Below are 13,116 nucleotides of genomic sequence, written 5' to 3'. Positions count from 1 at the left end.
ACATCTCCTGTAGATGTTCAGATTTCTCTGTGATTTTTTTTCATTTTTTCCTTCAGTTCTTATGAGTCATCTCTATTTCCTATCATCTCTTAATTATTAATTATTCTTCTTTCCCCTAACCTGAGCTGAACCATTGCTCTGGTCACAACCAATTTTAACAATAGATCCTTCAAAAGAACTAATGATCTCATAGTTTATCTTCATCTTTGCTGAATAACATCTAACCTGGACATGATAATAACTTCCTAATTGATCTTGCTCTTTCCAATACTTCTATTTTCCTTCTGAGCATTTTCTACCAAGCAGCTGGAGTATAAATCATGTCATGTCACTTTCCTGCTTAAAACTTTCCAGTAGCCTTTTGGTAAATTTAAAATAGTGCTCAAACTCTTTCTTGTGCACTACATGAATTAGATCTGTATTTTTCAATGTATTTCCTAATCTTTTTCTCACTACTGGTTCACTCTTGGATCTTTTTAATATGTGCCCTTTCCTCAACCACGACTACAATGATGATTTTCCACCCACCACCTTCCAACTCTATTTTTTAATAGTATCTATCAAGACCTGATATTATATTGTTTGTCTATTTTTATATTTCCACTTTTTCACCAGAATGTATGCTCGGGGGAGCCGAGAAAAGTGCACAGAATTATGGATAAAGCATAGTTGGTGCTCAGTAAGAATATTCTAACTGAACCAGGTATTTTACATACTTACTGTTTTTTGTTATAATTTCCTGGGTTTTTTTAAAGTTAAAAACTCACTTTACTCAGTTTACTTTAAATATATTGTCCATTTTGTTGCTGTTAGTTATTTAGTGCCAGTTGGTATGTCCAAGCCCCAGAGGAAATTTTTAAATACTTCTAAGTACAGTATAATATAAGCTCATGCAATTTTCCACTTGTTCTTAATGTGATTGCTTTATTAGAGTATATGGATCCTTACATACAGTTATTCTCCAACTCTTACATATACAGACAATGTTAGTTACTCTATACTCTTAAATTTACTTTTTAACAACTACCTAGAAACTTCATATTTATGATGTACTATGTCATATAAATAATCTATCCTATCCCGTACTTATTATTTCTCTATGGTGAAAACAGTCATACTCTCTCTAGCTTGTTGGAACTATACAGAATATTACTGTCTTCCATAGTTATACTACTATGCAAGAACACATCAGAACTTCTTACTTCTATCAAATTTGACACACTGACTCAATTCCAGTAAAGATATAACCAATGTTGAGACTGTTGTATTATGTGGAAGTTCTGGTTTAATTTTTTGAGGAACTTTCACACTGTTTTCCGTAAGAGCTGCACTAATGTACATTCCCACCAAAGGCTTACAAGGGTTTTCTCTTTTCCACATCTTCACCAAGACTTGTACTCTGCATTTTTTTTATAATCATCATTCTTATTGAACTGAGATGATGTCTCACTGTGGTTTTGATTTATGATGTTGAACATTTTTAGCTAATCTGTTGGTTATTTGTATGTTTTCTTTGAAAATGTGACTATTTAGACCTTTAATATGTCTTAAATCGGGTTATGTGATGTTTTGCTATTGAGTGTTTTAAGTTGTGTAGAAATTCTGGATATTAGCCCCTTGTCAGAACAAATATTTTCTCTCATTCTTTGGTTATTTCTTCACTGTGTTGTTTCTTTGCCAAACAGAACATTTCAAGTTGGATGTAAGCCTCTCTGTTTATTTTTGCTTTTCTTCCTGGGGTCTTGTGCAAATACTGCTGCCCATACAATTGCAGTGTCCTGAAGCATTTAGCCAGTATTTTCTTCTAGTAGTTTCATACTCTGATAACTCACATTTAAGTCTTTTACCCATTTGGGGTTGATTTTTGTAACTGGTGAGAGATAGAGAGGACCCATTTTATTTTGCATGTGGATATTCAATTTTTTCTGTCCAATTTATCCTTTTTCCAATGAGTGTACTTAGAAGTTTGTCAATAATCAATTGTTTATAGCTATGAGGGTTTACTTATAGGTCTCTACTTTGTTTCATTGGCATATGGGTCCCTTTTTATCATGAAGAAATTTTCTTTTTTTATTAATTGTATTGGTACATTTTAGATATACAATACAATGACAGTAATCATTGGAAATTTGTACTTTTACACAATATATCTTGGTTGTTATTTTTTCCCCATTGGCCTGGCCTCCCTTCAACCCCCCCCTCCCTATTTACAAAGACTTTGTTTCCATTTTTTCCTTATCTCATATTAATTCCATTTATGGGTCCCTTTTTATGTCAGTACTATACTTTTCTGATTTCCAACTCTTTGTGTTATATTTTGAAGTGAGGTGATGTAATGCCTTATGCTGCCCTGTGGAAACTTATAGAAGCAAAGGTGGAGAAGAGATTACAGCAGCCACTGCTGTTGTTTCTCTTGACACTATATCTAAAATACATTCTTTGTCTCCTCCTCAAATACCTCTTTTAGGTTCTTCTCATCCTAACCAACTATGGCACTTCTATACTATCCAAGTTTATTGAGGCTCTTCTGAAAACTTCTAGATCTACTCTTTTACTTGCCTTACTTCAGTTTAATTGAAAATCTATAAATAATTATTAACTTAATTTTATACAAGCATCGTGCTACTGTGCTAGATTCTGGAGAATTAATGAATCTTCTTTGTCATTTTATTATCAATTTTACTTTTATAATACTGCCTAACTAAACTGTCAACTTTAAAGCTACCAATACCAAATCTAATACTAATTTCCTTGAAACTCTTGCACTTCTTGCCCTTCGATTTTTATAAAATAATTATTGATAAAACAAATATGCATTCTATGTTTTTCACAGTAACCATTGAAAGCAATTTAATAAGAAGAATAAATAATAACAACAAAAAGCAGTATAGGAAATACATAATATAATGAGAGACGTGATTAGTACAAAATGATTAAGAAGAGGGAAAATAGAACAGATTAAAAATGCAATGTAGTGTGAAAGAGCTAGACATAAACAGGACATAGCAGATGATGTCAACTATAGGAAATTAAATTCAAACAGAGGCAAAACAAATCAATGATTTTGGTGGCAGGATAATAGTCCCCTCAGAGAAGTGGCCTGTATAGACTGGGTCCTCTGGAAGTGATATTCTTGAATATTGTGTTTTTTTCTCAGAGATGATTAGGTTGAGGTAAAAGCATGTAAAATTTATGTAGGTGGACATATAATGTTTGTATGCTTTCCTATCTATAATTACTTTACCATATTTGCTATGCTGAGACAGGTATTGGGCTTTTATTTACCTTTACAACACAAGTTTTTATCTGAAGGTCACAGTAGTGTTCCTTCAGTCAGTGTAATCACTTTTTTTTTAATTCATTAATTTTATTGGTACATTTTAGGTATACAGTATACTGATATTCATTATTGGGAATTTGTACCTTTATGTAATCTCTCTTGGTTCTTATTTTTTCCCTCATTCACCTGCCCTCCCTTCAACCCCTCCACCCCTCCCTATTTACAAAGACTTTGTTTCCATTTTTTCATTTTCTCATATTTATTCCTTTTCCTTTTTTCCTTTCCTCTACCCCTCCCACTTCCTTTTCCCCTTTGGACATTTTCTTCCCATTCCACATTATCTATTACACATTTTGACCCTTATTTACACTTTCAGTTTCTAACACTAGAGAAACTATTCAGTATTTACATATGTGTCCTATTTATTTCACTTAAGAGTATGGCTTCAATGTACTTCCATTTAGCTATAAATGTCTCTAATTTCTCATTCTTTATGGCTGAGTAGTACTCCACTTTATAAAAAATCACATTTTCTTTATCCAATCTCCAGTTGATGGGAAATTGGGCTGTTTCCAAGATTTAGGTATCACAAACTGTGCCATTATGAACATGGGTGCACATATATTGCTGTGATATGATCGTTTTAATTCTTTTGGGAACATACCCAGCAGGGGAATAGCTGGGTCAAATGGGACTTCCAGTCTTAGTACTTTGAAGTATTTCTATACTGATTTCCACAGTGGTCTCACCAGTCTACACTTCCAACAACAGTGGTTCCTTTTCCCCCACAGCCCTCTCAGCATTTATTAGTAGTTGATTTCTTGATAGCAACCATTCTTTCTGGGGTGAGGTGGAATCTAGCACAAAGAATTAACAAATGGGATCTCATCTTATTAAAAAGCTCTGCACAGCAAGAGAAACCAACAGCAGTGTGAAGAGACAACCCACAATGTGGGAAAAAATTTTACCAGGTGTTCCTCAGACAAAGGTCTGCAACGTAGAATATATAAAGAACTTCAAAAAATCAGACCTCCCAAATTTAAAGATCCCGTCCAAAAATGGGCATCTGAAATGAACAGACATTTCTCAAAGATGTAGAAAAAGCAAATAAACATATGAAAAAATGTTCTACATCACTGGTTACCCGAGAGACACAAATGAAAACAGCACTCAGATTCCACTGTAATCACTTTAACCTACTGCCCACTGCCAAGGGCAGTCATCCAGGAACACACCCCAAGGTGGAGCAGAAACTTCCTGGTGGACTGGTGGACGCCAGAGCTGCAGCAACCCATGAGCTTTGAAGGGCAGAGAAATCAACACTGCAGTGACACTTCACACTCATGAGATTGGCTGTTATCAAAATAAATAACAACTGCTGGCAATTACCTGAAGAAACTGGAACACTTATAAATTGCTAGAAGGAATGTCAAATAGTAGAGATGTAGAAAATACATGGTGCTTCCTCAAAAAACTAAATATTAAATGTCTACCTATTATATTTCTAGGATATACAAAAAAGCACTGAAATCAAGGCTACGACAAATCATCCTCAAAGTAACAACATTATTTAAAAGCAACCCAAGCATTCATCAGTAAGTGGATAGATAAGCAAAGTGAGGCATATATATATATATATATATATATATATATATATATGCAATTGAGTATCTCTGAGTCTTAAAAAGGAAGAAAATTCTGACACGTTACAACAGTGATAAACCTTAGAGACATTAAGCTAAGTGAAATAAACCAGTCACAAAAGAAAAAAAATACCGTATTGTTCTAGTGAAGTACCTGGAGTAGTCAGTTACACAGTTAGATAATAAAATGGCGGCTCTCTGGTAGGAATGAGGAATGAGGAATTACTATTTAATGGCTGTAAATTTCATGTAAGGAAGATGAAAAGTTCTGGATATAGATACTGGTGATGATTGTACAATATTGTGAATGTACTGGATCCCAATGTATTACACACTTAAAAATAATTAAATGGTTAATTTCAATATATATATTTACTACAATGGCAGAATTTCAAATTTTAAAAGTCTATGTTAGGATAATTTAGATCAGCTGCATCCCCCATGCATTCCAAAAATATTGTACTATTCTTAAATAAAAAGCAAGGAAAGAAGTGTATAGTAATTAATAAATATATTGGCACAGTTTAAAAAATTAACTTAATAAATCTAAAAAAAACCTGTCTCTTCTTCCCTAATCTCTTCAGCATTCCTCTTGGCAACATTTCTATTGCATATTATATCCAACAAGGGACCAGAATGTACTAGTGATTCAATAAGACTTTAATAAGAAACAGTTTCCTATGTGCTCAGTTTTGTGTTCTGTGCCTTGGATGATGCAAAGACCTAAAAATGATTGTCTGTAATGAGTGTTAAGCTTTCTACAAAATACTTAAGTATCACCATCCTGTACATGGTAGAGTTCACAATTCAAAGTGGACTAAACCTTTCCTGTTGCTTGTTAAAAGTTTCCCACAATTCATGTGCAAATCCTTTCTTCTGAGGATTGACAGCACATTTGACACAGTCCTGTAATGCTGTCATTCTTAATTGATTGCTTTCAGTACCTTTATAATTGAAGTTGATCCTAAACAAAATCAATTGAAATTTAAAATTGATGTTGTGATCAGGACTCTGGGTCATATGATCTAATGAAACAAAGACATTCTCAAGTTTATATTTATATTTAAATGATTATATTTACATTTAAATTATTAGAGTGACATACTATCAAATTCTTTAGTCTCTAAATCCAAACAGGAAATGTTATCTCTGGATATATGAATATATATATATATATGTGTGTACATTTATCTGCTTTCTGGATTTTTACCCTTAGGTGTCAAACGACAACATTTTAATTTATGTATGCTTCCAGTAGGAAAAGAAAATATCATCTAGGAAAAGGGTCTGAAAATTTTTTCACCTTAGTTGTCTCTCACCAGCCTACCAAACATACACTTCCTAATATTTCTTCTTAAAACAATCTTGATTCTGTCCATTCTGCATAGAAACTGTCCAGAGTTCCCAGCCACCTGCCAAATAAAGCTCCAGACCTCAATCTAACAGCCCAGGGTCCATCTAAGTCTGTAGTCTCAAATTACCCTGAAATGTCTGTATTCATCCTCCTCTCTAAACAGTACTGACAACTTGCCATTCCTGAATAAGCCCTAAAATGCCCTGGCTGTAGACCTGTGTTCATGCCGTTCTGGCTGACTGAAGTGCAATTCCACCCATTCTCTACTTTTCTATATCTAGGTAACTTAGAAGCTTCTTCATAACATTGCACTATGTGCTATGGGAAAATGATTCACACATACTGATGAGCTTCCCACCATTTGTTTTCACACTAATCCTAAAGGTCTCTTGCTATTTATTAAAACTGATAAAGAGAGATCCAGGCAGACATTTCAGCTTTCTAGGAATCTAGATATCTCTGTTCCACATGATTCTAACTAATTGTGTCTTTCTGGGAGTAAGGCACTTAATTAAAATTTAATTCTTTTCATTTCATTACTCCTTAGGTACTTCGACTCTCCAAGTGGACAAGAAAATTGTATATACAAATATTATTATTTTTACATTCCAGGAGCAGGTAGTAAATAACTTTTATGTACTTCAAATTATAGGCAGCAATCAGAAGTGATGGGAAAAATACGAGGTTAATAGTAATTTTCATTCTTTAAGGATAAAGAGGCATAACTATAACAAGAAGTAGAAAATGATACATTATGAAAACAGAGAAAGAGATGATTTTAGAGTTGAAAAGAAAGAAGAGATTATTTCCATTTGGGAGGATCCCAGGAACTTTCATGTTAAAATGAGATGTTTCCATTTGTCTTCAGCAAATGTCAACCACAATGGAAAAACATTAAGACAGCTAAGTACAAAATCCTTCAACATGGATCTTTTTCCATGGTGTCCGTTCTACATGTTTGTGAAGATATTTTTTGGTCTCATGAAGATTTTAATCAATGTACACACATATGCATTAAAAACCACATTTGCCACCAAATACCAAAGTTTTTAAATATTAGTGATTCTGAATAGGACTGGGTAGGTTCCTACCCTACACTACCAATATTTAAAGATTAGAATTGTTTTCAGACTATTCTGCCTTAGGAACTATTGCTGTTTCTTGCTTCAGCATGAAATAGTTTTCCTGACTAGGAATATAAGTGCTTATTTTGGCAGCTAAATTCTCTTTCACAGACTTGAGGGTTTAAAATTATGAATCAACATCTGTTTATCTCAGAACTACTCTTGGTTTCAATGTATCTCTGACAAGACATACTCTGAAAGCATGCTTTCCTTCTTTAAATGGATTCCTGTGGTGAAAGAAGCAATTAAAAAATCCTGCTCAATCAACTCTATGATGTTACTACTAATGAAGGATGAATAAAGCAAAATAGCAGTTAGAATGTGAAGGAAAGCAATAGATGTTTTAAATAACAAATATTTATTTAATTTTGACAAGCTGTCAAATTTCTAAGCATGATAGATATAGCCATTAAAAGGGAAACATCCATACTCTTAACGCATCTCATATTCTAGAGTTGTGCAATGAGGATTCTGGGGAAAGAAAAGGCTAGAGGTAGGCGAGAAGAGATCAAACACATATAACTAGCAAACTAATTTCAAAACATATTTTCAAACAATGTTAAGTGTGGGCCGGGGATTTAGCTCAGTAGTGCCGCCACCTGCCTCACAAGCATAAAGTCCTGAGTTCGATCCCTGGTACCAAAAAAAAAAAAGTGTTTAGTGTTATGAAGATAATAAGTTAGTGTGATTTGATAAAGATGAAATTGGCTGCAAACGTAGATTAGGTGAGCTGTGTGGCCTGAAATGTTGTGTCTCCCTAATATTTACATATTGGAATCCTAACACCAAGAGTAACGATATTCCGAGGTAGGGGCTTTTGACAAGTTATCAGGTCATAAGGGTGGAGCCTTCAGGAATGAGATTAGTGCTTTCATAAAATAGGCCCAAGGCCTCTCCTTCACCCTCCCCACCAGGTAAGGGCACAGCTCTCCACAAGACTACGAACCTGGAAACAGACTTTCATCAGACTCTAAATCTACGGGTGCCTGGATCTTGAAAGTCCCAGCTTCTGTAAGTGTGAGAAATAAATGTCTGTGTTTATGAGCCTCCCAGTCTTTTTCGCTAAAGCAGTCTGAGCTGACCGTGACAGTATGCAAAGGAAGGGACATAAAAAAAGTAACAGTTGATCACGTATCTATGGTACTAACGTATAAAACAGAAAATTATATGAAATTCAAGCAACAAAGCAGCAAGGACAAAGCCCCAAGGAAAAAAACAAAGAATATTCTAGAAAACAAAACAAAACAACCAAGAAGTCCACGCTTATAATAAGCCTGGTGACCGAAGAAGGAGAAGCTACAAAATTAAATTTTAAGGACTGAGATCATATTCCATTTGTTGTTGCTGTGACTTAATATCACAAACAGAGTAAATTATAAAGAAAAGAAATTTAATTTCGTATGGTTTTTGGAGGCAGGGAAGCCCAGGGTCAAGGGCTACATCTGGTGAGAATCTTCTTATTGGTGAGATTTTCTAAAGAACAAGGGGATACATGTGGTCATCATATGGCAAGACAGAGCAAGCTTTCCAGGGAGCTTGATTTTATAGCAAATCCATCCCTTAGATAACCCACTAATCTCTTAACTCATGAATGGATTAATTCATTCATCAGGGCAAAGGCCCACATACTAAAGGCTGCATTTCTCAAAGACAATTAACATAATTCTGAGAATAAGTTTCCGACACATGAAATTGAAACCAAGGCAGATTGTAAGATCATGTAAGGAAGATCACTGGCTTGTTTATATAAACAGTTTTCATTTTATTTCTTAAAGTCTGATTTAAAATGCTAGTATGGATTTCATTGCCATATATTATGAAATGAAACTTTATTTTTGTATTGATCCAGAAAGCAGTGATTGAGGAGCCACTGTGTGCTAGGATCTGGAGTACAGAGAGAAAGTAGACGGAGAGATAGACTTGGTGGTCCCCAGGGTCCCTAAATTATAATGGCTTTGAGTTAAACTTTCTGATAGAACAAAAGTGAGTTGTGTTCAGTAGAAACTTTACTTTGCATTTTCCCAGGGTAGTGATATGCAGTACAATGCTGTCATGATGATAGGTCATGGCAACAAGTCACAGGTCCTGATTGCTTCATAATCACAAGCGCAATCATGAATCTACAGTGTACTGTGCTGCTCAGCTGCAGTGGTACCCAGTAGGTTGGATATATTAAACACATTTTCAACTTACGATATTTTCAATTTACATTGGGTTTATCAGGACATATCCACTCATAAGTTAAAGAGTATCTTTATTTGTCCTTAAATTGGAAAATGATGCAAGAAAAAGTTGTAGATATCACAATGAAATTAAACTTGTAAAGTATTATAGGTATCTTGAGAACTGATACACCTTTTAGCAATAAGGTCTTTGTATATAATACAGTATGAAATGATACTTTCAATGGAAATATGATTTGAGGGTATGGAAATGGAAAGCATAGGGGCATTGAAAATGGATCAAAGACAGAAAGCAGCCCCCTCTCAAAGGCACATGTGTTGAAGGCTTGGTCCCCAGAAGGTGGCTCTATTGTGAAGTGTTGGAAACTAGGGAAAGTGGGGGCCAATTTGAGGAAGTAGGTTGCTGAAGGTGTTCATTGAAGAACATATTGGGGCCTTGGTCCCTCTCTCTCTCTCTCTCTCTCTCTCTCTCTCTCTCTCTCTCTCTCTCATGTTAGGTGAGCAGCTTTCCTCTGCCCTTCTGCCATGATTTTCTCCTTAATATAAGCCCAGAAACAACAGTGTCAAGTGACTATCCACTGAAGCCTCTGAATCTGTTAGCCAAAATAAACCTTTCATCTTATAAGTTGTTTTATCTCAAGTGTTTCATCATGGTCATGGACAGCTGACTAACACAGCAGTGATAGTCTTCTCATTCTACCTTTACATGGCTGAGAGCAGAGAAACCAACATGTTGTCTCCTCCTCTTTTCACCAGAGCATTAATGCTACCATGAGTCCTCATTGATGGAATCTAATTTTAATTACTCACCAAAGATGCTGCCTCTGAATGCCATGACGTTGAGAATTCGGATTTCAACAGATGAATTTTGAGGGGACACAGACATTCAATGTATGATGGACAGAGTAAGTTTGCGATGACAACGTATAATTAAGTGAAGAGTTTGAATAGACAACTGGATGCGTGAGTCCAGAATTCAAGAAAAATACATGGGCTGGAAATAAAAATCAAGAAATATCTGGAGATAGTGACATTTAATGCCTTAGGACTGGATTTTGTGAATTATATGGTAAGTCTGTTTAAAAAAAGAATACCCAAGATTGTGCCTTGAAACATTGCAAAATTTAGAGACCACAGAGGAGAGAAACACAAGAGAGAGGAGTGGCAGTGAAGAATAAAATAATAGGGTAGTCAAAAGAAATCAGTGTCCCCAAAACTAAGTGAAGTAGAGAATGACCAACTCTGACAAAGGCTTTTACATAATTTAAGGACTAAAAAGTAGACATCTGGTTAAGCAATAAGAACATCAGCAAGCTCAATTTGAATGGACAGGTAAAAAATAAAACCTTACAAAATCATAGTCAAGAGAGAAAAAGTGTAGATGAATTAGCAAAAGTTGACTCCTTTGATCTATAAAGGATGGCAAAGAAATGAGACAACAGCTGGAGGAGGAGACACAGTCAAGAAAAGACTTGCTTGAGTTGGAAATAATCTAATTGTAAGCTGTTGGCAATGGTATTGTGGAGACAGAAATTGGTGAGATGAGGAGACGCAGGAGTAGTGCATGCCTATAATCTCAGCACTGGAGAGGCAGAAGTACCAGGGTCACTATGATTTTGAGGCCAGCTTGGGCTACATAGTGAGTTCAAGGCCAACCTGAACTGCATAGTGAGACTTTCTGTCAAAAGGGGGGGATTGAAGAAGCAATGTATGAAAAAGTCACAAAGGTAGCAATTTAGAGCCTTAAAGATGTTGTCATATGAATAGGAAAGAAAGTAGAATATGTTTGTCAAGTAAGTAGATACATGACAAACTTGTAGAAAATCTTTTCTAACTGAAAGAGAAGGCAATTTCACCAGGTTAGAGTGAAGCTCTGAAGAAAGTAGTTGTCATTGTTTTCAGAGAGAGAATATTTTTAAAAGTCATTTAAAGAAGGAAAAAATGTACCTTTCCTTAGGTGGAATGTGGGTAAGTACAAAGTATCAGTTTGAGATTGACAAATGTTCATTTTAGGTGATATCATCAGGCATAATATTATAAAAACATTATGACAAAATAGCACATGGATGGATTCTAAGCTAATTAGATACATGTGGGACATAAACATATTGACCATTAGAGTTTGAGGATGTTACAATGATTAGTACTTGATAAAGTCTAGTATTTATCAAAATGGGTAGCCAAAAGAGGATAATATCATTTCATTGAGGAGGCAATACAAATAAGATAAAATTATTAAATAAATACCACCAGAAAAAATAAGGAACACAGACTTAATCGTACAGTGTTTGGGCTGATTTGAAACTCCTAATAAGGAAAATAGCATAAGCAACACTTAGAAATAAGTAGTTAGAGAGGATCATGCAGAATGAATAGAGTCAAGTAGAGACTAGAAGCAGAAGACAAATACTAGTCTGCCAACGTAATTCAAAGAAAAGAAGATGGAAACAAAAACCAAGGAGAAGTATAGGGATTGAATTGTGCTCCACTTGTGAAAAAAAAAATACAAGAACAGGATTCATTGCTCCAATAATTTGGCAATCAATTAGAGGAGATAGTCATGCAGGTCAATAATTTAATCAAACATGATAAAAGCAAATATGCAGAAAATATTCCGTAGACATAAAGAAAGAATTGAGGAAGTATAAATAAAAACATGACTAAAGACATTTTAAGTGAAAGATGAGTAATAAATTTATATATTAAGAAGATATATTTGAGTTTACTAAGTAGAGAGAATGGCCAGGTATGGTGACGCACGCCTGCAATCCCAGCACTAGGAGGTTGAGGCAAGAGGATTGCCACGAGTTCAAGGCCAGCCTGGGAGCCATAGTGAGTTCATAGCCAGCCTAAACTACTTGGCAAGAACCTGCCTCAAAAAAAAAAAAAAAATCCATTAAATAAATAAATAAATAAAATGATAAGTATAAAGTCAAAGAATTATAATATGACACGTCAAATAGATGGTGATATTTTGTGTTAGACTAAGCACTGGGGAAAGAAGGCCTGTGGTGGAACAGAAGGATGGATTCATAAGATGAAGACAGATATCATAAGCTGAATATTAAGTTAAGGAATCTGGACTTTTTTCTGTAGATAAGAGGGATTCACTGAAAATGCTACGTACTTTGAAAAGTTTGTGGGGGGGTAGTCAGCACGTGCACATGTATCTGTTTATGACAGTCATGATGTTTCTTTGTGTGAATATGTATGTGTTTATTTGCCCATATTTCCATTAAATGAGTGACAATAAAAGGATAGATTGGAGTTACAATAGTTTCCCATTTAACAGGGTAAAATGAACCATCTATAATAGTAATTCAATTGGAAACATTGGCCTTATTCCTATTACAATTAAACACTTGGAGATAATCAACAGTTCTGTGAAAAAACAAATCCATAGCCAATATGATTCAAAGTTCTCTTTGAACCCAATTCTGCTTCTCCACAATAACCAGCTTAACAGGGTCGACCCAATAGCTATCTTGAGGTTTCTTTCAATGTCTAAAATGTGAGGGCTTTGCTAAGGGGG

This window comes from Heterocephalus glaber, unplaced genomic scaffold, assembly GCF_053883595.1.
Source record: "Heterocephalus glaber isolate CG9 unplaced genomic scaffold, H.glaber_assembly_v1.0 deba00001504, whole genome shotgun sequence".
In the NCBI taxonomy this organism is placed as follows: Eukaryota; Metazoa; Chordata; class Mammalia; order Rodentia; family Bathyergidae; genus Heterocephalus; species Heterocephalus glaber.
The sequence above is the reverse complement of the archived record's forward strand: the minus strand, read 5'-3'. Positions refer to the sequence as shown.